Source organism: Somniosus microcephalus, chromosome 4, assembly GCF_052327205.1.
Source record: "Somniosus microcephalus isolate GS21.2 chromosome 4, FLI_Smic_1.0, whole genome shotgun sequence".
NCBI lineage: Eukaryota > Metazoa > Chordata > Chondrichthyes > Squaliformes > Somniosidae > Somniosus > Somniosus microcephalus.
In genome coordinates, this window is record NC_140990.1 from 43,197,123 (window position 1) to 43,219,149 (window position 22,027).

At 50.8% G+C, this 22,027-nt stretch overlaps 1 pseudogene; it reads left to right on the forward strand.

The window, feature by feature from the left end:
* Positions 1-12,101: 12,101 nt before the first annotated feature.
* LOC147118744 (uncharacterized) lies at positions 12,102-14,495 on the forward strand (annotated as a pseudogene).
* The last annotated feature ends 7,532 nt before the right edge of the window (positions 14,496-22,027 follow it).

Here is a 22,027-nt window from a genome sequence, read left to right on the forward strand (position 1 = left end):
AGATGTTATCGCTGCGGCAGATCCACCCATGACCAGAGGGACTGCTGGTTCAAGGACAAAGCATGCAGGCAATGCAGAAAGATGGGACACATTACACGTGTATGCTGATCTGGAAACAAAAAATCCACTGACAGAAAAAAAATCAATAAGGAAAAGTACAGAAAGGTACAAATGATGACGGACAGTAGCTCCAAAGACCAGAAGAGCAATAGCGACTCCGGAAACAAGAGACTAAGCTCTCTCAAATTACATAATGTAATTGCCAAAGAAGATTACCAGACCATTTGGGTTACCCTCACGATAGCGGGGTCCCCAGTTAAAATGGAGCTAGATACAGGATCAGCCCTAACCGTCATAAGTCGACGGGATTACGAGCGGCTATTTCCGCATATACCTTTGAAAGACACATCCATTATCTTGAAAACATATACGGGGCAGAAAGTATACCCAAAAGGGAAAATAAAGCTGCCTGTTGTATACAACGGCAAGGAAATACAGAAGTTGTATTTATACGTTCTACAAGATGGTGGTCCACCGCTGTTGGGATGTGAATGGATCAGGAAGATACGTTTAGACTGGCACTCCATTCAGGCACTGACGGTGACCAGTAAGGAAATAAATGATGATGACGTCATACCTGAACGATTAAAAGACATCTTGGCCAACGCCAAAGAAGTGTTTCAAGAGAAACTAAGAACCTTGAAAGGCATCACCGCCTCAATAAAAGTAGAAGATGCGGCAATTCCCAAGTTTTTTAAGGCAAGGCCGCTGCCATACGCAATTCGTCCAGCAGTCGAGGCAGAGCTGGAGAATTTGGAAAAGGCAGGCATATTAGCCAAGATAAATTGGAGCGAGTGGGCAACACCCATCGTCCCGGTCATGAAGAAAACATTGAATAATGATAAATCTGAAGAACAGAGAAAAATTTGCATCTGTGGAGACTTCAAGGTGACTGTAAACCCGGTCCTTCACATGGTACAGTATCCTCTTCCGAGGATAGAAGATATTTTCGCCTCACTATCCGGAGGGAAACGTTTCACCAAAATTGACTTGGCACAGGCATATCTACAGATGGAGGTTGATGAGGCCTCTAAAAAGTGTCTCACGATAAACACACACAAAGGCCTGTACCAGTACAATCGACTGGTTTTCCGAGTAGCATCAGCTCCAGCTATCTGGCAAAGAGCTATGGAGCAAGTCCTCCAAGGGATTCCGGGGACTCAATGCTACCTAGACAACATCCTTGTAACAGGAGAAAATGACAACGAGCACCTTGCCAATTTGGAGCAGGTGCTCACTAGGCTGAGAGAACGGGGCCTATGAGCAAATCGCCCCAAGTGCAAATTTTTCCAGAATCAAATATCATATTGTGGCCACATAATTAATAAGGAAGGGTTGCATAAGTCACCTGAAAAAATTGAAGCGGTCATAAAAGCCCCAGCACCTGAAAATGTTTCACAATTAAGGTCGTTCCTGGGATTGATAAATTACTATCATAAATTTTTACCGAACTTATCAACTCTTCTGCACCCTCTTAATGAACTACTACAAACAGGAGTAATTTGGAAATGGAGCGAAGACTGTAAACGTGCCTTCCATAAATGCAAAGACTTAATCACGTCCAAGGAAGTTTTGGCTCATTACAACCCATCACTGCCAATCAGACTGGCGTGCGATGCATCCCCTTACGGCGTACGAGCAGTATTATCGCATAGATTCCCTGATGGCTCGGAACGGCCGATAGCTTTTGCGTCACGCTCATTGAACTCAGCTGAGCGTAACTATGCCCAAATCGACAGGGAAGCACTCAGCCTGGCATGGGGAGTGAAGAAATTCAACCATTACCTACACGGACAAAAATTTACCTTGTTGACTGACCATCAGCCCCTCATCTCCATATTCAACCCTAAAAAGGGTGTTCCCATTATGACAGCGCAAAGGCTACAGAGGTGGTCCCTTTTTCTAGGGGCACACCAATATGACATAGAATACAAAGGATCAAAACAGCATGGGAATGCTGATGGTTTATCGCGCCTACTGTTGCCAACGGTAGAAGAGGCACCTACAGTAGACCCAGTGGAGATGTTCCACTCTACCATAGTCGAATGTCTACCAGTAACAAATTCTGCCATTGAAAGGGAAACGAGGAATGACCCGACTCTCTCACGAGTCTACGATTTAACAGTGAAGGGATGGCCAGCACATGGCGAACCACTGTTGCCAGCATTCTCACAAAGAAGAGAACAGCTGTCAGTGTGCCGAGGAACCTTGATGTGTGGATCCAGAGTGGTGATTCCACCCAAACTCCAGGATAAAGTGCTAAAGAAGCTTGACGAGGGGCATCTGGGTGGAGTGAAAATGAAGAACCTAGCCAGGGCGTTTGTATGGTGGCCAGGTATCGATGGAGACATCGAAGAAATGACCAAGAGCTGCCTAGGATGCCAGAAGGTCCAAAACGCTCCACCACAAGCCCCTCTACATCCATGGGAGTGGCCCTCATCTCCATGGCAAAGGGTACACATCGACTTTGCTGGTCCATTTATGGACTCAATGTTCTTAATCGCGGTTGATGCACACTCCAAGTGGCCGGAGGTAATAAAGATGTCCTCCACCACCATGGAAAAAACCATCACAGTATTAAGGACCATATTTTCCAGGAATGGGCTGCCTGAACAGATCTGTTCTGATAATGGACCGCAATTTGTGTCCGAAGAATTCAGGAAGTTCTTAAAAAACAATGGGGTTAAGCACTACACGTCCGCCCCACACCATCCCGCCACCAATGGATTGGCTGAAAGGTTTGTCCAGACCTTCAAGAAGGCCATAAAGGCCATGGGTAATGAAGACATAAAACTTCAGCATAAGGTAGATAACTTCTTGTTTGCATACAGGAATGCAACACATGTGGTTACAAACCAAACTCCTGACATGATGTTCTTCAATAGAAGCCGAAGATGCCGGCGGGATTTGATCAAGCCAAACATCAGAAGGGACGTGGAGAACTGGCAATTTCAAGGCATGAATGAAAGGCCAACTAGAACCTTCCAGATAGGTCAACAAGTTTTGGCCCGGGACTACCGTACCGAGAAATGGCAGCCTGGAACTATTTGCACATGACTAGCACCGCTGATGTATACCGTGGACATTGGAGAAAGCATAATAAGGCGCCATGCTGACCAAATCATAGAGTCATCTGAAAAGGGACAACCTACACCACAACTCTATACGCCTAACGATGAAGTAAAGATACCATAGTATCTACCTCCGATCCGGTGATACTGGAACCAGATGAACCTGACACTGGCATTCAAGCCGAATCAGCCTTGCCAAAAGAACTTACTACACCACCAGAAACTACTACACCACCGAGGCGTTATCCGGACCGAGTCAGGAAGCCTCCAGAGAGACTGACTTATAATTGATTAACTACAGCAATGTGTAGATTATTGTTCTTGTAACATGTAATTAATGATTACTTAAAATATTATGTACTGGTTGGCTAAAAGGGGAGGAATTGTAGTGTATGTGCCTTTAAGAGCCCCCTGTGTACTGTAATGCCGGTAATGGCCACTCGGGCTATATAAGCCTGTATATTGTGTTGTATCAGTTAGTTCTGTTGGTCTGTCAGTCGGTCTGTCAGACCTGGGCCCTGACAATAAACCTCCAAAAAACCAAAGTCCTCGTGTTCCAGCAAAGATCCAGACATCAGGGACCCAAAATAAATCTCACACTAGGAACAACTAAAATCGAACAAACCACTAACTACACATACTTGGGCATAAAAATCAGCTCTATGGGAAATTTCAAACTGGCTGTGAATGGACTGAAAGAGAAAGCTAGAAGGGCTTTCTATGCCATTAAAAGATCAATCCAAATAGAAATCCCAATTAGCATTTGGCTCAAAATCAGTAATTGAACCAATTGCACTCTATGGCAGTGAAGTGTGGGGACCGCTAACACAACAAGAATTTGCAAAATGGGACAAACACCCAATTGAGATCCTACATGCAGAATTCTGTAAAAGTATCCTCCGGACTCAAAGGAAAACCATAAACAATGCATGCAGGGCAGAACTAGGCCAATTTCCACTAATAATTACTATCCAAAAAAGAGCCACCAAATTTTGGAAACACCTAAAAATGAGCAACCCCCACTGCTATCATTACGAAGCCTTGAAATGCCAAGAGAGGACCAGAAAGAAGAACTCCCTCAGTCAACTAGCCCTGGGACTCAGTGAAGCAACCACTAACAATACTAACAATAACCAGCCCCAGGACAGTGACATCGTAGCACAGAGAATTCGACCCAACACAATTGTCACTAAGCAAAAGGAAAAATACCTCTCATATTGGGCAGAAACAACAAAAACCCAAAGCAAACTCAATTGCTACTTGGCCCTAAACAGACAATACAACATGGCTGAGTACCTGACCATGGTAAAGGATAACAAACTGAGAAAAACCTTGACAAGGTACAGACTTAGTGAACATAGCCTGGCGATCGAAAAAGGCAGACACAGGCAGACCAGGCTGCCAAGAGAGGACAGGATATGCTCTCACTGCAGTCAGGGAGTGGTGGAGACAGAAATGCACTTCCTCACAGCCTGTGGAAAATATCAGGGCATCAGGGAGAATTTCTACCAAAAATTCTCACAAATATGCCCTGAATTCAGAAATTTGAATGACGACCAAAAACTCCCATACCTACTAGGGGAAGAGAGAAACTGTGTAACACTAGCGGCACACTATGTTACAGCTTGCCATAAACAGAGGGACAACCAGTAAACCTAAGAAAAGAGTATATATAAATTATGCGAATGTATATTTATACACTCAGGGATATATCTGTTTATACACTGTATGAATAGATCTGCGTTTATGTGTTCAACCATAAATGTATTTTGATGCTTTGGCAACATAAGATGTACCTTATCATGCCAATAAAGCAATTTGAATTGAATTGAATTGAAATAGTTCACCTCCAGGCTTTGTTCAGTAAACACCTGTGAAACCTACTCCTGCCTTCCGTGTCTCTATTAACACACGGATACAACAGTTATTGGTTAGGATTGGGGTTAGTGGTTGGGGCTAGTGGTTATTGGTTAGGATTGGGGTTAGTGGTTGGGGCTAGTGGTTATTGGTTAGGATTGGGGTTAGTGGTTGGGGCCAGTGGTTATTGGTTAGGATTGGGGTTAGTGGTTGGGGTTAGTGGTTATTGGTTAGGATTGGGGTTAGTGGTTGGGGTTAGTGGTTATTGGTTAGGATTGGGGTTAGTGGTTTGGGGCTAGTGGTTATTGGTTAGGATTGGGGTTAGTGGTTGGGGTGAGTGGTTATTGGTTAGGATTGGGGTTAGTGGTTGGGGCCAGTGGTTATTGGTTAGGATTGGGGTTAGTGGTTGGGGCTAGTGGTTATTGGTTAGGATTGGGGTTAGTGGTTGGGGTTAGTGGTTATTGGTTAGGATTGGGGTTAGTGGTTGGGGCCAGTGGTTATTGGTTAGGATTGGGGTTAGTGGTTGGTGCTAGTGGTTATTGGTTAGGATTGAGTTTAGTGGTTGGGGCTAGTGGTTATTGGTTAGGATTGGGGTTAGTGGTTGGGGCCAGTGGTTATTGGTTAGGATTGGGGTTAGTGGTTGGGGCTAGTGGTTATTGGTTAGGATTGGGGTTAGTGGTTGGGGCTAGTGGTTATTGGTTAGGATTGGGGTTAGTGGTTGGGGCTAGTGGTTATTGGTTAGGATTGGGATTAATGGTTGGGGCTAGTGGTTATTGGTTAGGATTGGGGTTAGTGGTTGGGGCTAGTGGTTATTGGTTAGGATTGGGGTTAGTGGTTGGGGCTAGTGGTTATTGGTTAGTATTGGGGTTAGTGGTTGGGGCTAGTGGTTATTGGTTAGGATTGGGGTTAGTGGTTGGGGCCAGTGGTTATTGGTTAGGATTGGGGTTAGTGGTTGGGGCTAGTGGTTATTGGTTAGGATTGGGGTTAGTGGTTTGGGCTAGTGGTTATTGGTTAGGATTGGGATTAGTGGTTGGGGCTAGTCAATTGGAGGTTAGGCTTAGGAGTTAGTGATTAGGGTTAGAAACCACTATTAACAACACCAGTGACACTGGACGCATCTGTTTCATTTCATGCTTTTTAACCTCACACAGACGAGTCACAAAACAGCCTCATGAATTGTTCATTCAAGGAACCTTCTTTCTGGCTGGAGCCTGATTTTTTTCCCTCCTTTCACATCTCGACAGTTCTCACAGAAAAAGACATCAGGGACATTATTAATGAATGAATGAATGAATTTATTTTTTGTTATCTGTAGTTTACTTCTTGAACTGTGATTAATTACTTTGCCATTTATCAGTTATGAGCGTCTTTAAAAGCAGTTAGAATTTAATCACTTACCTCGTTTTCCTTTGACTTACATTTACTTGCACTAATAAATCTTTACTAAGTCAAGCTTAACACTAACCATTAAAGAGACTAAACACTCAAAGGGATATCGAGATTCTTACCGACATACTTATGTTAATTTGCTCTGCTGTGTATTGATTATAACGTCACTTTTTTTTGTGTCCTCCGGTGCGATTATTTATTATTTACTGTTGCTCCTTGGTTTAAATTACTGAGCACCTCCTTCCCCCTCAGCATCCAATTCCCATTCTCACCAAATTCCCCTTACCCTTCTATTACATCTGTGAATGATTGAGACATGGACAGCAGGAGTTGAACAAAACAAGTCTTTACTGATGGAAGTCAATAGTGAAACTGGAACAACAGAGGCTCACTAGCGCCTTTTATACAGGGGTGGTCACTGCCGGTACTGCAGTCTGAGACCAGTTATTCTCTTAAAGGTACATACACAACAATTCCTCCCCTTTTAGATAAACAGTACATAACATTCATTTAACAACTAAATGATAACTAATTACAATCACAATTACGGTTGCTAGATACATTGGTTAAGTTTAAGCAATTATAAGTTCAGTCTTTGAGGAGGCTTCCTGATTCTGTCTGGATAACGCCTCTTTGGGGTATCAGGTTCTTCTGGCAATGTTGAGTTGGGGTCAATGTCATTGTTTGGTTCATCTGCTTCCAATATTACCGGTTCTGCGGTAGCTGCAATTGGAACGTCGATTTCATTACCAGGTGTATCAGATCGTGGTGTGGAGTTGACGTTTTCCAGTGACTCTAGAATCTGGTCAGCATGGCGTCTTACAATGCTCTCTCCAACGTCCACGGTATACATGAGAGGTCCTTGCCGTGTACAAATCATTCCTGGCTGCCATTTCTCAGTGCGGTAGTCCCGGGCCAAAGCTGGTTGACCTATCTTAAAACTCCTGGTCGGCCTTTCATTCATATTCTGAAACTGCCTGTTCTCCACATCTCTTCGGACGTTTGGCTTAACCAAATCCAAGCGGCATCGTAGTCTTCGATTGAAGAACATCATGGCTGGAGTTTGGTTGGTAACCGCATGTGTCGCATTCCGGTAGGCAAACAAGAAGTTGTCCACCTTGTGTTGTAGGGGTATGTCTTCATTACACATTGCCTTGATAGCCTTCTTGAATGTTTGGACAAACCTCTCGGCCAATCCAGTAGTGGCTGGATGATATGGGGCAGATGTGTAATGCTTAACACCATTGTTCTTTAAGAACCTCCGGAACTCTTCAGACACAAACTGTGGTCCATTGTCAGAGCAAATCTGTTCAGGCAGCCCATTCCTGGCGAATATGGTTCGTAAAACTGTGATAGTTTTTTCCGTGGTGGTTGAGGACATTTTTATTACCTCTGGCCACTTTGAATGTGCATCCACCGCAATTAAAAACATCGAGTCCATGAAGGGACCAGCAAAATCAATGTGCACCCTTTGCCATGGAGATGAGGGCCATTCCCATGGATGCAGAGGAGCTTGTGGTGGGGCGTTTTGGACCTTCTGGCATCCTGCACAGCTCTTGGTCATCTCTTCGATTTCTCTATCGATTCCCGGCCACCACACAAACGCTCTGGCTAAGTTCTTCATTTTTACCCCACCCAGATGACCCTCATGAAGCTCATTGAGCACTCTATCCGTCAACTTAGGTGGAATTACTACTCTGGATCCACACATCAATGTTCCTCTGCACACTGACAGCTGTTCTCTTCTTGGCGAGAATGCTGGCAGCAGTGGTTCGCCATGTGCTGGCCATCCCTTCACCGTTAAATCATAGACCTGTGATAGTGTCGGGTCATTACGTGTTTCCTTTTCTATGTTTGCATTCGTCACAGGGAGACATTCGACTATGGTCGAGTGGAATAACTCCATTGGATCCACTGCAAGGTCTTCTTCTTCCACCGTCGGCAACGGTAGGCGTGACAATCCATCAGCATTCCCATGCTGTTTAGTTCCTTTGTACTCAATGTCATATTGGTGTGCCCCTAGGAAAAGGGACCTACTCTGCAGCTGTTGTGCTGTCATTATCGGTACGCCCTTCTGAGGGTTGAAAATGGAGACAAGAGGTTGATGATCAGTTAGTAGAGTAAATATTTGACCGTGCAGGTAGTGATTGAACTTCTTCACCCCCCACACTAGGCTGAGGGCCTCTCTGTCAATCTGGGCGTAGTTACGCTCGGCAGAAGTTAATGAGCATGACGCAAAAGCTATCGGCCTCTCTAAACCATCAAGGAATTTACGTGACAGTACCGCCCCAATGCCGTAGGGAGACGCATCACACGCCAGTCTGATCGGCAGTGCTGGGTTGTAGTGAGCCAATACTTCCCTTGAAGTGATTAAGTCCTTACTCTTCTGAAAAGCCCGCTTACAATCATTGCTCCATTCCCATGCTACTCCCGTTCATAGCAGGGCGTTCAGTGGGTGCAGAATTGTCGACAAATTCGGCAAAAACTTATGGTAGTAATTCACCAATCCGAGGAATGACCTCAGTTGCGACACATTTTCAGGCGCTGCGGCCTTAACAACCGCTTCAATTTTGTCAGGGGACTTATGTAACCCCTCTTCATCAATCACGTGGCCACAATACGATATCTGTTTCTTAAAAAACTCGCACTTGGGGCGGTTGCCTCGCAGCCCATGTTCCCGTAGTCTAGTGAGCACCTGTTCTAGGTTGTTAAGGTGTTCACTGTCATCTTCACCTGTCACAAGGATGTCGTCCAAGTAACACTGAGTCCCCGGAATCCCTTGCAGGACTTGTTCCATCGCTCTTTGCCATATCGCCGGAGCCGATGCTACTCCGAATACCAATCGATGATACTGGTAAAGACCTTTATGAGTGTTTATCGTGAGATACTTCCTAGAGGACTCTTCAACCTTCATCTGCAAATATGCTTGTGCTAGGTCAATTTTTGTAAAACGCTTCCCTCCAGACAGTGAGGTGAAGATGTCTTCTATCCTTGGAAGAGGATATTGTACTGTGTGAAGGACTGGGTTCACCGTCACCTTGAAATCCCCACAGATGCGAATCTTCCTTGGCTCCCCGGACTTATTGCTTAATGTTTACTTCATGACAGGAACAATGGGTGTCGCTCACTCGCTCCAGTCGACCTTAGACAACACGCCTGCCTTCTCCAGATTCTCCAGCTCTGCCTCGACGGCTGGGCGAATTGCATATGGTACCGGTCTTGCTTTGAAAAACTTGGGAACTGCATTCTCTTCTATTTTTCTCGAGGCGGTTACACCTTTAAGCGTGCCCAGCTCTTGTTGAAATACCTCTTTGGCGTTAGCTAAGATTGTTGACAATCGTCCAGGAGTGACGTCTTCATCTTTTTTACCGTCCACCATCATTGCATGAATGGAGTGCCAATCTAAGTTTATCTTCCTGATCCATTCCCGTCCCAATAATGGTGGTCCACCATTTGGCAGTATGCAGAGATACAATTTCCGTATTTTCTTGCCGTTGTATTCGACAGGCACCCTTATTTTTCCTCTGGGGTATACTTTTTGCCCCGTATACATCGTCAAGACGATGGATGTCTCTCTCAAGGGTATGTGTGAAAATAGCCGCTCGTAGTCTCGTCGATTCATCACGGTTAGCGCTGATCCTGTATCCAATTCCATTTTAACTTGGGACCCTGCTATCGTGAGGGTGACCCAAATGGTTTGGTGATCCTCTTTTGCGATTACATTGTGAAGTTTGAGACAGCTTAGTCTCCTGTTCCCGGATTCAATATCGCTCATCTGGTCTTCGGAACTACTGTCCGTCATCTTTTGTACTTTCTTGTACGGTTCCTTAGTAGCCTTTTTGTTGTCGCTGGTCTTCTTCCCAGACCTGCAAACTCGTGCAATGTGTCCCATCTTCCCGCATTGCCTGTATATTTTGTCTTTGGACCAGCAGTCCTTCTGGTCATGGTTAGTTCTGCCGCAGCGATAACATTTTGCAAATCCCCGTGTCATTTCGTGGGTGCCGTATTCCTGTGGTTTATGTTGAATTTCTGCAGCTCCCCTGGCTGCTGCTTCATACGATACTGCCACGCTGAAAGCCTTATCTAGCGTCAGCGCTTTCTCTGAGAGTAACTTCTTCTGTGTTCCTTCACTCAGGAGTCCACAGACAAATTTGTCCCGTAGGGTATCTGCCAGTCCTGCTCCGAACTGGCAGTGCTTTGATAGCTTTTGTAGTTCCGTAAGGTACTCAGCATTGCTCTCATCTTTATGCTGAGTTCTCCTGTGGAATTTAAATCTTTCTGCTATCGACAGCGGTGCAGGGTTGAGGTGTTCCTGTAGGACAGCAACAATTTCGTTAAAACTCTTCGCCTTCGGTTTGGCTGGAGTAATCAGGTCCCGCAATAGGCCATACGTTCTAGTGCCCATTAAGTTTAGCAATATCGATGCCTTTTTCTCCTCAGCTATTTCGTTTGCCTCGAAATATACCTCGACTCTTTCCACATACGTGGTCCAGTCCTCTATTGTATTATCAAAAGCAGTGATACAGCCAGTCTTCGGCATCTTGCAAATCTAAAATGGCGCCTCCCGCGCTTTGCCTTCTTCCCTGATTTAACAAAATGGTGCCTCCCGTGCTTTGCCTTCTTCCCCGCTGATTAAGATGTGCCTCCCGCGCTTTGCCTTCTTCCCCGCTGTTGCTAGCGCTGCTTTCCGCGGTTCCTGTTGCAACCTGCAGCTCCTCGCGGTTTCTTGCACGTTTAATATTTCTTTTTTTATTATTTTCCCATCGTGGAACAACCCTGTGGGACTCTTGCCTCCCTCTTCACGGGTCTATATGCAGCCCGGCTTCGTAGCACCAGCCGCGCCCTGTGTGCTCCACCCTCTCTCTCTCTCTTCTTCCCGACAACGCTGCTCGGCCCCGTTGCAAACCACCCGCTTGAGATCATGACCGCCACAGCCCAGGAAGGATCAGTGCACTACCTGCCACCAGCCCAATTAGCTGAAGCACCGTCGACAGGAACCAGGCCCCGCTTCCGACAGCTTCTCCAGCAATCTTCAACTCCGCAACACAGGGCGGATGCCAACGGTCGACGCCCGTTTCTACTGCCTCTTACTTTCTTTACTTTCTGGCCTCGACCTCTGCTCACTTCGCTGTAGGAATGGATCCCAGGAGGTGGTGCAGACTGTAGGTAGGTTCGTATCTGCTCGTCGCCAGTATTACGTCCGTGAATGATTGAGACACGGACAGCAGGAGTTGAACAAAATAAATCTTTACTGATGGAAGTCAATAGTGAAACTGGAACAACAGAGGCTCACTAGCGCCTTTTATACAGGGGTGGTCACTGCCGGTACTGCAGTCTGAGACCAGTTATTCTCTTAAAGGTACATACACAACACCTTCTGTTTAGCAAGCCACTCCGTTTAGTAGATTCTCCAGCTCTGTGCCACACCGCTCAGCCTCCTCCTAGTCCCTCCTCCAAAGGTATCTCTGACCTCAGTTATTCCACTCACTTTTCCACCACATTCTTTAACTAAAATGGCGGTGGTTGTTACCCAGAACACTCCGCGCGCCAGAATAGGCCCTATCAATGCTGCCGGGGGTCGGTGTGCGCAGGCGCAGGGAGAGCTTGGTGCGGGGCGGGTCCCGCGCGTGCGCAGTGCCGCCAGTCAGGTGATGGCGGCGGAAGGTGGAGAGAAGATTCCGGAGCGGGGAGGAGGCGGCGGAGCGCAGGGGAGCAACAGAACCGGCGGGGAGGCTTTATAAACACCCGGGGTGGGCCCCAGGCCCCGAACAAAAGTCTCCGGGCCGGGCGTTTGCCCCGAGCGAGGCGGCAGTTGCGGGGCTTTCTCCCGGTGACAGGCCGGGGTAACGGCCGCCATCTTGAAACATAGAAACATAGAAGATAGGAGCAGGAGTGGCCATTCGGCCCCTCGAGCCTGCTCCACCATTCAAAGAGAGGCTCAGGGGACAGCAGGGCGCATGCGCGGCCCCCTTGGCCAGGAACCAGGAGGAGAGAATCTTGTCAATTTCTATCCTGGACTCACAGTGATGGCTTTTGTAAACTCCTTTTACAGGCTGTGAGAAGGGCAGCATTTACACACCGCAAACTCAAACCAAACATCACATCAAGATCTGACAGAGTTGACAGAACCTGAATATCATCGGCCTTTGAATGTGGAAGGAGAAATGTTTGCCTGTTCTGTCTGTGGGAAAAGATTTCAAACATCAGTGTGACTGGAAAAGCACCGAGACACACACACCCGACAGAGTGTTCCAGTGCACTGACTGTGGAAAGAGCTTTAACCAGTTACACAGCATGAAAAAACATCGTAACATTCACAGCGGGGAGAAACCGTACACGTGTTCTTTGTGTGGACGAGGCTTCAACTGATCATTCAACCTGGCGAGAGACACAAGGACACCCGCACCATGGAGAAACCCTGGAAATGTGAGGACTGTGGGAAGGGATTCAATTAACCATCTCAGCTGGAAACTGGGAAGAAGCTGTTCACCTGCTCCTTCTTTTGGAAGGGATTTACTCAATTGTCTAGCATGCTGACACGCCAGCGAGCTCGCAATAGGGAGAAGCCATTCTCCTGCTCCGTGTGTGGGAAGGGATTCACTTGTTCATCCCACCTCACTGCACACCAACTTGATCACGCTGATGAGAGACATTTTAAATGCTCTGGCTGTGGGAACAGCTTTAAAACCTCTGAGGAACTGATTAAACACCAGCGAGTTCACATTGACAAGAGACCGTTCTGTTGCTCTCACTGTGGGAAGAGGTTCCGGCAGTCATTCCGTCTGGCTGAACACCAGCTCCTTCACACTCTGAGAGTCATTCAGTTGCTCTCACTATGGTCAGAGGTTCAGCCAGTCATTGCAACTCGCTGAACACCAGCAAGTTCACACCAAGGAGAGACCGTTCAACTGCTTCGTGTGTGGGAAGGGATTCACTCGTTTAGCCCACCTTTTGACACATGAGGACATTCACACTGGGGATTTGCTCTTCTACTGCTGTGTGTGTGGGAAGGGATTCACTCGTTCAGTCCAACTTTTGACACACAAGCGAGTTCACACCGGGGAGGGTCCGTTCACCTGCTCAGTGTGTGGGAAGGGATTCACTTGTTCATCAAACCTCACTATGCACCAGCGAGTACACACTGGGGAGAGGCCGTTCACCTGCTCTGTGTGTGTGAAGAGTTTCCCTCATTCATCCCACCTGTTGATACACCAGCGAGTTCACACCGGTGCGAGGCCGTTCATCTGCTCCGTGTGTGAGAAGAGATTCACCTGTTTACCCCACCTTTTGAAACACCGGCCTGTTCACACCGGGGAGAGGCCATTCACCTGTTCCGTGTGTGGGAAGAGATTCACTCAGTCATCCAGCCTCCAGAGACACCAACTCACTCACATCGGGGAGAGGCCATTCATCTGCTCCGTGCGTGGGAAGAGATTCGCTCAGTCATCCACCCTGCTGACACACCAGCAGGTTCACACTGACGAGAGACCTTTTAAATGTTCTGACTGTGAGAAGACCTTTAAAAGAAGCAATGATCTGTGGACACACCAATGCACTCACACTGGGGAGAAACCGTTCACCTGCTCTGTGTGTGAGAAAGGATTTGCTACATCATCCCAGCTGCTGAGACACCAGTGAGTTTAAACTGGGGAGAGGCCATTCACCTGCTCTGTGTGTGGGAAGAGATTTGCGGATTCATCCCACCGACTAAGACACCAGCGAGTTCACACTGGGGAGAGACCGTTCACCTGCTCCGTGTGTGGGAAGGGATTCACTCAGTCGTCCCACCTGCTGAAACACCGGCGAGTTAACACGTTACTGCCGAAGTTGGATTCTGCTGTTATTGCTGCTGTTAAACACATCCAGGACTGAACCATGTTCATTCTGACATTTGGGGTTTGTTTCTGTTGATGTTAATGATCCCTATAACTGGGCTGGAGATTAATATTCTGGATCAATGCAAAATAAATCAGCTTTGTTTTAAACACATGGGGGGGAGGAATTACCCTCCTTTGCGCCTCCCGTGGCCAAATTCCTTGGGAGGTTAGCGGTGGCGCTACCGGGTTGCACACCGATCTCGTGCACCTGGAGATCGTGACATCATCTCTGGACGCATCGCCCCAGCACAAAAATTGCCCTTCGCCCCCTGCAGCAGCGTTGGGTGATGGCAGTGACTGCTGCAGGGGACGTGAGCAGGGCCGCTGGGGGGGCGCGAGTTAAAGGTGAGGTGGCCGGCCGCTGCGGGGGGGGGCGAGAGTTAAAGGTGAGGCGGCCGGCCGCTGGGGGGATGCGAGTTAAAGGTGAGGTGGCCGGCCGTTAGGGGGAGGCGCATGTTAAAGGTGAGGTGGCCGGCCGCTGCGGGGGTGGGGTGGGTGAGAGTTAAAAGTGAGGTGGCCGGCCGCTTGGGGGGGGCGAGTTAAAGGTGAGGTGGCCAGCCATTAGTGGGGGGCGCGAGTTAAAGGTGAGGTGGCCGGCCGCTGGGGGGGGGAGTTAAAGGTGAGGTGGCCGGCCGCTAGGGGGGTGGGGGTGAGTTAAAGGTGAGGTGGCCGGCCGTTAGGGGGGGGGGCGCGAGTTAAAGGTGAGGTTGCCGACCGCTGGGGGGGGGGCTGCGAGTTAAAGGTGAGGTGGCCGGCCGCTGGGGGAGGGGGCGCGAGTTAAAGGTGAGGTGGCCGGCCGCTGTGGGGGGGGGGCGTGAGTTAAAGGTGAGGTGGCCGGCCGCTGTGGGGGGGGGGCGCGAGTTAAAGTTGAGGTGGCCGGCCGTTGGGCGGGGCGAGTTAAAGTTGAGGTGGCCGGCCGCCCTGAAAAAAAGTCGCATTTTTATAAACTTCTTTTTTGCGCCTCCGGATGCGGGGTCCGTGCCGCGATCGGGCGGTCCGGCTCTCTGCTCGACGCGGGGTCCGTGCCGAGATCGGTTGGTCCGGCTCTCTGCTCGACGCGGGATCCGTGCCGAGATCGGTCGGTCCGGCTCTCTGCTCGACGCGGGGTCCGTGCCACGATCGGTCGGTCCGGCTCTCTGCTCGACGCGGGGTCCGTGCCACGATCGGTCGGTCCGGCTCTCTGCTCGATGCGGGGTCCGTGCCGAGATCGGTCGGTCCGGCTCTCTGCTCGACGCGGGGTCCGTGCCGAGATCGGTCGGTCCGGCTCTCTGCTCGATGCGGGGTCCGTGCCGAGATCGGTCGGTCCGGCTCTCTGCTCGATGCGGGGTCCGTGCCACGATCGGTCGCTCTGGCTCTCTGCTCGATGCGGGGTCCGTGCCGAGATCGGTCGGTCTGGCTCTCTGCTCGACGTGGGGTCCGTGCCGCGATCGGTCGGTCTGGCTCTCTGCTCGATGCGGGGTCCGTGCCGAGATCGGTCGGTCCAGCTCGCTGCTCGATGCGGGGTCCGTGCCGAGATCGGTCGGTCTGGCTCTCTGCTCGATGCGGGGTCCGTGCCGAGATCGGTCGGTCCGGCTCTCTGCTCGACGCGGGGTACGTGCCACGATCGGTCGGTCCGGCTCTCTGCTCGACGTGGGGTCCGTGCCGAGATCGGTCGGTCCGGCTCTCTGCTCGATGCGGGGTCCGTGCCGAGATCGGTCGGTCCGGCTCTCTGCTCGAAGCGGGGTCCGTGCCGAGATCGGTCGGTCCGGCTCTCTGCTCGACGCGGGGTCCGTGCCGAGATCGGTCGGTCCGGCTCTCTGCTCGACGCGGGGTCCGTGCCGCGATCGGTCGGTCCGGCTCTCTGCTCGACGTGGGGTCCGTGCCGCGATCGGTCGGTCTGGCTCTCTGCTCGATGCGGGGTCCGTGCCGAGATCGGTCGGTCCAGCTCGCTGCTCGATGCGGGGTCCGTGCCGAGATCGGTCGGTCTGGCTCTCTGCTCGATGCGGGGTCCGTGCCGAGATCGGTCGGTCCGGCTCTCTGCTCGACGCGGGGTCCGTGCCGCGATCGGTCGGTCCGGCTCTCTGCTCGACGTGGGGTCCGTGCCGCGATCGGTCGGTCTGGCTCTCTGCTCGATGCGGGGTCCGTGCCGAGATCGGTCGGTCCAGCTCGCTGCTCGATGCGGGGTCCGTGCCGAGATCGGTCGGTCTGGCTCTCTGCTCGATGCGGGGTCCGTGCCGAGATCGGTCGGTCTGGCTCTCTGCTCGATGCGGGGTCCGTGCCGAGATCAGTCGGTCCGGCTCTCTGCTCGACGCGGGGTCCGTGCCAAGATCGGTCGGTCCGGCTCGCTGCTCGACGCGGGGTCCGTGCCGCGATCGGTCGGTCTGGCTCTCTGCTCGATGCGGGGTCCGTGCCGCGATCGGTTGGTCCGGCTCTCTGCTCGATGCGGGGTCCGTGCCGAGATCGGTCGGTCCGGCTCTCTGCTCGATGCGGGGTCCGTGCCGAGATCGGTCGGTCTGGCTCTCTGCTCGACGCGGGGTCCGTGCCGAGATCAGTCGGTCCGGCTCTCTGCTCGACGCGGGGTTCGTGCCGTGATCGGTCAGTCCGGCTCTCTGCTCGAGTGCCAGGCTAATCGCTCGGCACCCCACCTCGGTGGTCCAGGTAAGTTTAAGAAAATCTGCAGAGGTCGCAGCGTGGGGCCCTGCCCTTTAATTCAGGGAAGAGCCCCTGCAAGGCGGCAGCGCCACGCTTGGCCACTGGTGGGGCTGCTGAGCACATCGCCCCGGGTCATGAACTTCCCTCCTCCTGCGCTCCAAGGAGGATGTGCAGAGCTTGGTTTACCGCTCCACTTCCCTCTTGGAGCAAAAAATGGGAATTTCAGAGAGGCTGGAAGAGGTTAGCGCCTGGCACTAACTTTTCCAGCTTTTGTGATTTAGCTCCCCAAACAGGGCTCGAGGGGAATTTCTCCCCCGCAGTGTAAGAACATAAGATAACATAACAATTAGAGCAGGAGTGGCCATTCGGCCCCTCGAGCCTGCTCCACCATTCAATAAGATCAGGGCTGATCACCGACCTCAACTCCACTTTCCCGCCCGATCCCCATATCCCCTGATTCCCCTAGAGTCCAAAAATCTTTCTATCTCAGCCTTGAATTTACTCAAAGATTCAACACTCACAGCCCTCTGGGGCAGAGAATTCCTAAGTTTCATAACCCTCAGTGAAGAAGTTCCTCCACATCTCAGTCTTAAATGGTCGACCCCTTATCCTGGGACTGTGACCCCTAGTTCTGGACACTCCAGCCAGGGGAAACAACCGCTCAGCATCTACCCTGTCAATCCCCTTCAGAATGTTTCAATGAGATCACCTCTCATTCTTCTAAACTCCAGAGAGTATAGGCCCATTCTACACAATCTCTCCTCATAGGACAGCCCTCTCATCCCAGGAATCAATCTAGTGAACCTTCGTTAGATAAGGAGACCAAAACTGTGCACAGTACTCCAGGTGTGGTCTCACCAAGGCTCTGTACAATTGTAGCCAGACTTCCTTACTCTTATAGTCCAACCCCCTTGCAATAAAGGCCAACATGCCATTTGCCTTCCTAACTGCTGTACCTGCATGCTAACTCTGTGTGTTTCATGTACGAGGACACCCAAATCTCTCTGAACACCAACATTTGAAAGTTTCTCACCATTTAAAAAAGATTCTGTTTTTCTATTCTTCCTACCAAAGTGAATAACCTCACATTTCCCTACATTATACTCCATCTGTCACCTTACTGCCCACTCACTTAGTCTATCTATATCCCTTTGCAGACTCTGTGTTCTCCTCACAGCTTACTGTCCCACCTAGCTTTGTATCATCAGCAAACTTGGATACATTACACTCGGTCCCTTCATCTAGGTCATTAATATAGATTGTAAATAGCTGAGGCCCCAACACTGATCCTTGCAGCACCTTCCTAATTACAGCCAGCCTATCTGAAAATGACCCATTTATCCCTACTCCTACTTCTGTGTCTGTTGACCAATTCTCTATATATATTCTCTACTATATTACCCCCAACCCCATGAGCCCTTATACAGGTAGACTACCCTTTATCCGAACTTCCAAAAACCGAAACCCTCTAAAAACCGAAGGTTTTTCGGTCAGCGTAAGTCGTGCGCACGACATGACCAGAGTGGCGCACGACTTACGCTGAGCAGAGGGTCAGCGTAAGTCATGCGCACGACCCCCCGCGGACCCCCGCCAACCCCCCCGCCGACCCCGACCCCCGCCGACCCCCCCGCGGACCCCCCCGTGGACCCCCGCCGACCCCCCCGCCGACCCCGACCCCCGCCGACTTACGCTGAGCAGAGGGTCAGCGTAAGTCGTGCGCACGACCCCCCGCGGACCCCCGCCAACCCCCCCCGCCGACCCCCCCCGCGGACCCCCCCGTGGACCCCCGCCGACCCCCCCGTGGACCCCCGCCGACCCCGACCCCCGCCGACTTACGCTGAGCAGAGGGTCAGCGTAAGTCGTGCGCACGAACCCCCGCCGACCCCCCCGCAGAACCACCTGACTCTCTTCCAAAGGCTCGAAAGCAACGAGAGCTCTGAGCCCGCGGCGGTGCCGGCCCCTGTTCCGACCGAGCACGACGACCTGTTGGTGGAAATGCGGAACTTCATTGCATTCCAGGCTAGCAGCGACGGACAAGCCACGACTGCGGACCCCCCCGCGGACCCCCGCCGACGCCGACCCCGACCCCCGCCGACCCCCCCGCGGACCCCTGCCGACCCCGACCCCCGCCGACCCCCCCGCGGACCACCGCCGACCCCCCCGCGGACCCCCGCCGACCCCGACCCCCGCCGACCCCCCCGCGGACCCCCGCCGACCCGACCCCCGCCGACCCCCCCGCGGACCCCCGCCAACCCCCCCCGCGGACCCCCGCCGACCCACCTTCCGAAATCCAAAATTTTCCAAAAACCGAAACACGGCTGGTCCCGAGGTTTTCGGATAAAGGATAGTCTACCTGTATTGCGTAACAACCTTTTATGTGGCACCTTATCGAATGCTTTTTGGAAATCAAAATATACTACATCCACTGGTTCCCTGCTAGTTACTCCTCAAAAAACTCTAATAAATTTATTAAACACAATTTTCCATGTTGACTCTGCCTAATCATGTTATGATTTTCTAAGTGCCCTGATACCACTTCCTTAATAATGCATTTCAGCATTTTCCCGAAAACTGATGTCAGGCTAACTGGTCTGTAGTTCCCTGTTTTCTCTCTCCCTCCTTTCTGGAATAGCGGGTTACATTTTCTACCTTCCAATCCGCTGTGACTGTTCGAGAAATGAGGGAATTTTGGAAGATCACAACCAATGCATCTACTATCTCTGCAGCCACCGTTTTTAGACCCTAGGACGTAGGCCATCAGGTCTAGGGGATTTATCGCCTTTTAGTCCCATTAGTTGTTCAAGTACTTTTTCCTCTACTGATTACTCTTCGGTTACTCTCATGGACAAGTCCCAGCTCCCCATACCTTCCAGAGTGCCTCTCCCAGACTTGGTATCCAGGGAAGGTATCGGTAACACGCCCGGGATTACTAAACACAAAACCCAGTCTGTTAATCACTTACAGCTACTGGACTTAGCGTGTGACCCACAGCATCTCTCTCACCTTCGATGTGTGAATAGAGAATCACGCCTCAGAACCTGGTTTTCAATTTAAATGCACTCAGCAAACGTATTGAACAAGAGATGAACAAGTAAACAGATCATGGCCCAACCCTCCAACTCTATATTGTAGGCCGATGAGACTCTGTTAAGGTGCCATGTGCTGCTGGACCGCTCTGCATTTTGCCTGTAATGGAAAATAACTGAAGATTTGTCCCAGTGCAACCTTTGCTGTCATGGAATAAGTGTGTCTTTTAATGAGCTTAATGTCCTTGCTCATGTTGGCTGCAATTGTGTAGAAAGGGGATGTGTAAAGAGATGGTCTGTGTATGGAGATGTGAAAGAAGGAAACGGTGTGTGTGTGTGATAGTGACACAGCCTTGTGGTCACAGTCAGAACAATGCACAGATATCCTTGTGGTTATGGTTTGGGCAGGGCCAGATCAATAATGTAGTAAACAAGTTAAATATAAATATCACCAGTGTAGTCACAGCTTGTTAGAACAGACCTGGGGAGAAGAGAGTTCTGAATCCACTGTATTATCCCTGTTCTCCGGATCGGGTAACTATACTCTGTCTGTATCTTTGCAGTGCTGTTAATAAAGTTAGTAAAAGACAATCTGTTGTTGTGAGCTTGATTATCTGGTGTCTGAAACCACAAGACTCAAATTTTAGAGACAACAAGATGAACAAGTAAACACATCACTGCCCAATACTCCAGCTCTATGTTCACAGGAGAAAGTCTGTTATCACACTCCTCGAGTGGACAGGATAAAGAAAGATCCCAACTCAAAGAGCCTCTAGAATCATTTATAAATCTCTTTCAAATCCTGATAGGTTCCAAATGTCAGTTTGCTTTCTATTGAAGCCAGTAAAAGTAGGACTGAAAGAGGAGTTGGGGTGAGGGGGGTTGGAGAACAGGGGTGAAAGAGGAGTTGGGGTGAGGGGGGTTGGAGAGTAGGACTGAAAGAGGAGTTGGGGTGAGGGGGGTTGGAGAGTAGGGGTGAAAGAGGAGTTGGGGTGAGGGGGTTGGAGAGTAGGGGTGAAAGAGGAGTTGGGGTGAGGGGGGTTGGAGAGTGGGGGTGAAAGAGGAGTTGGGGTGAGGGGGGGTTGGAGAGTAGGGGTGAAAGAGGAGTTGGGGTGAGGGGGGGTTGGAGAGTAGGGGTGAAAGAGGAGTTGGGGTGAGGGGGGTTGGGGGGTAGGGGTGAAAGAGGAGTTGGGGTGAGGGGGGTTGGAGAGTAGTGGTGAAAGAGGAGTTGGGGTGAGGGGGTTGGAGAGTAGGGGTGAAAGAGGAGTTGGGGTGAGGGGGGTTGGAGAACAGGGGTGAAAGAGGAGTTGGGGTGAGGGGGGTTGGAGAGTAGGGGTGAAAGATGAGTTGGGGTGAGGGGGTTGGAGAGTAGGGGTGAAAGAGGAGTTGGGGTGAGGGAGTTGGAGAGTAGGGGTGAAAGAGGAGTTGGGGTGAGGGGGGTTGGAGAGTAGGGGTGAAAGGAGTTGGGGTGAGGGATTTGGAGAGTAGGGGTGAAAGGGGAGTTGGGGTGAGGGGGTTGGAGAGTAGGGGTGAAAGAGGAGTTGGGGTGAGGGGGGTTGGAGAGTAGGGGTGAAAGGAGTTGGGGTGAGGGGGTTGGAGAGTAGGGGTGAAAGAGGAGTTGGGGTGAGGGGTTGGAGAGTAGGGGTGAAAGAGGAGTTGGGGTGAGGGGTTTGGAGAGTAGGGGTGAAAGAGGAGTTGGGGTGAGGGGGTTGGAGAGTAGGGGTGAAAGGAGTTGGGGTGAGGGGGGTTGGAGAGTAAGGGTGAAAGGAGTTGGGGTGAGGGGGGTTGGAGAGTAGGGGTGAAAGAGGAGTTGGGGTGAGGAGGGTTGGAGAGTAGGGGTGAAAGAGGAGTTGGGGTGAGGGGGTTGGAGAGTAGGGGTGAAAGAGGAGTTGGGGTGAGGGAGGTTGGAGAGTAGGGGTGAAAGAGGAGTTGGGGTGAGGGGTTTGGAGAGTAGGGGTGAAAGAGGAGTTGGGGTGAGGGGTTTGGAGAGCAGGGGTGAAAGAGGAGTTGGGGTGAGGGGTTTGGAGAGTAGGGGTGAAATGAGTTGGGGTGAGGGGGTTTGGAGAGTAGGGGTGAAAGAGGAGTTGGGGTGAGGGGGATTGGAGAGTAGGGGTGA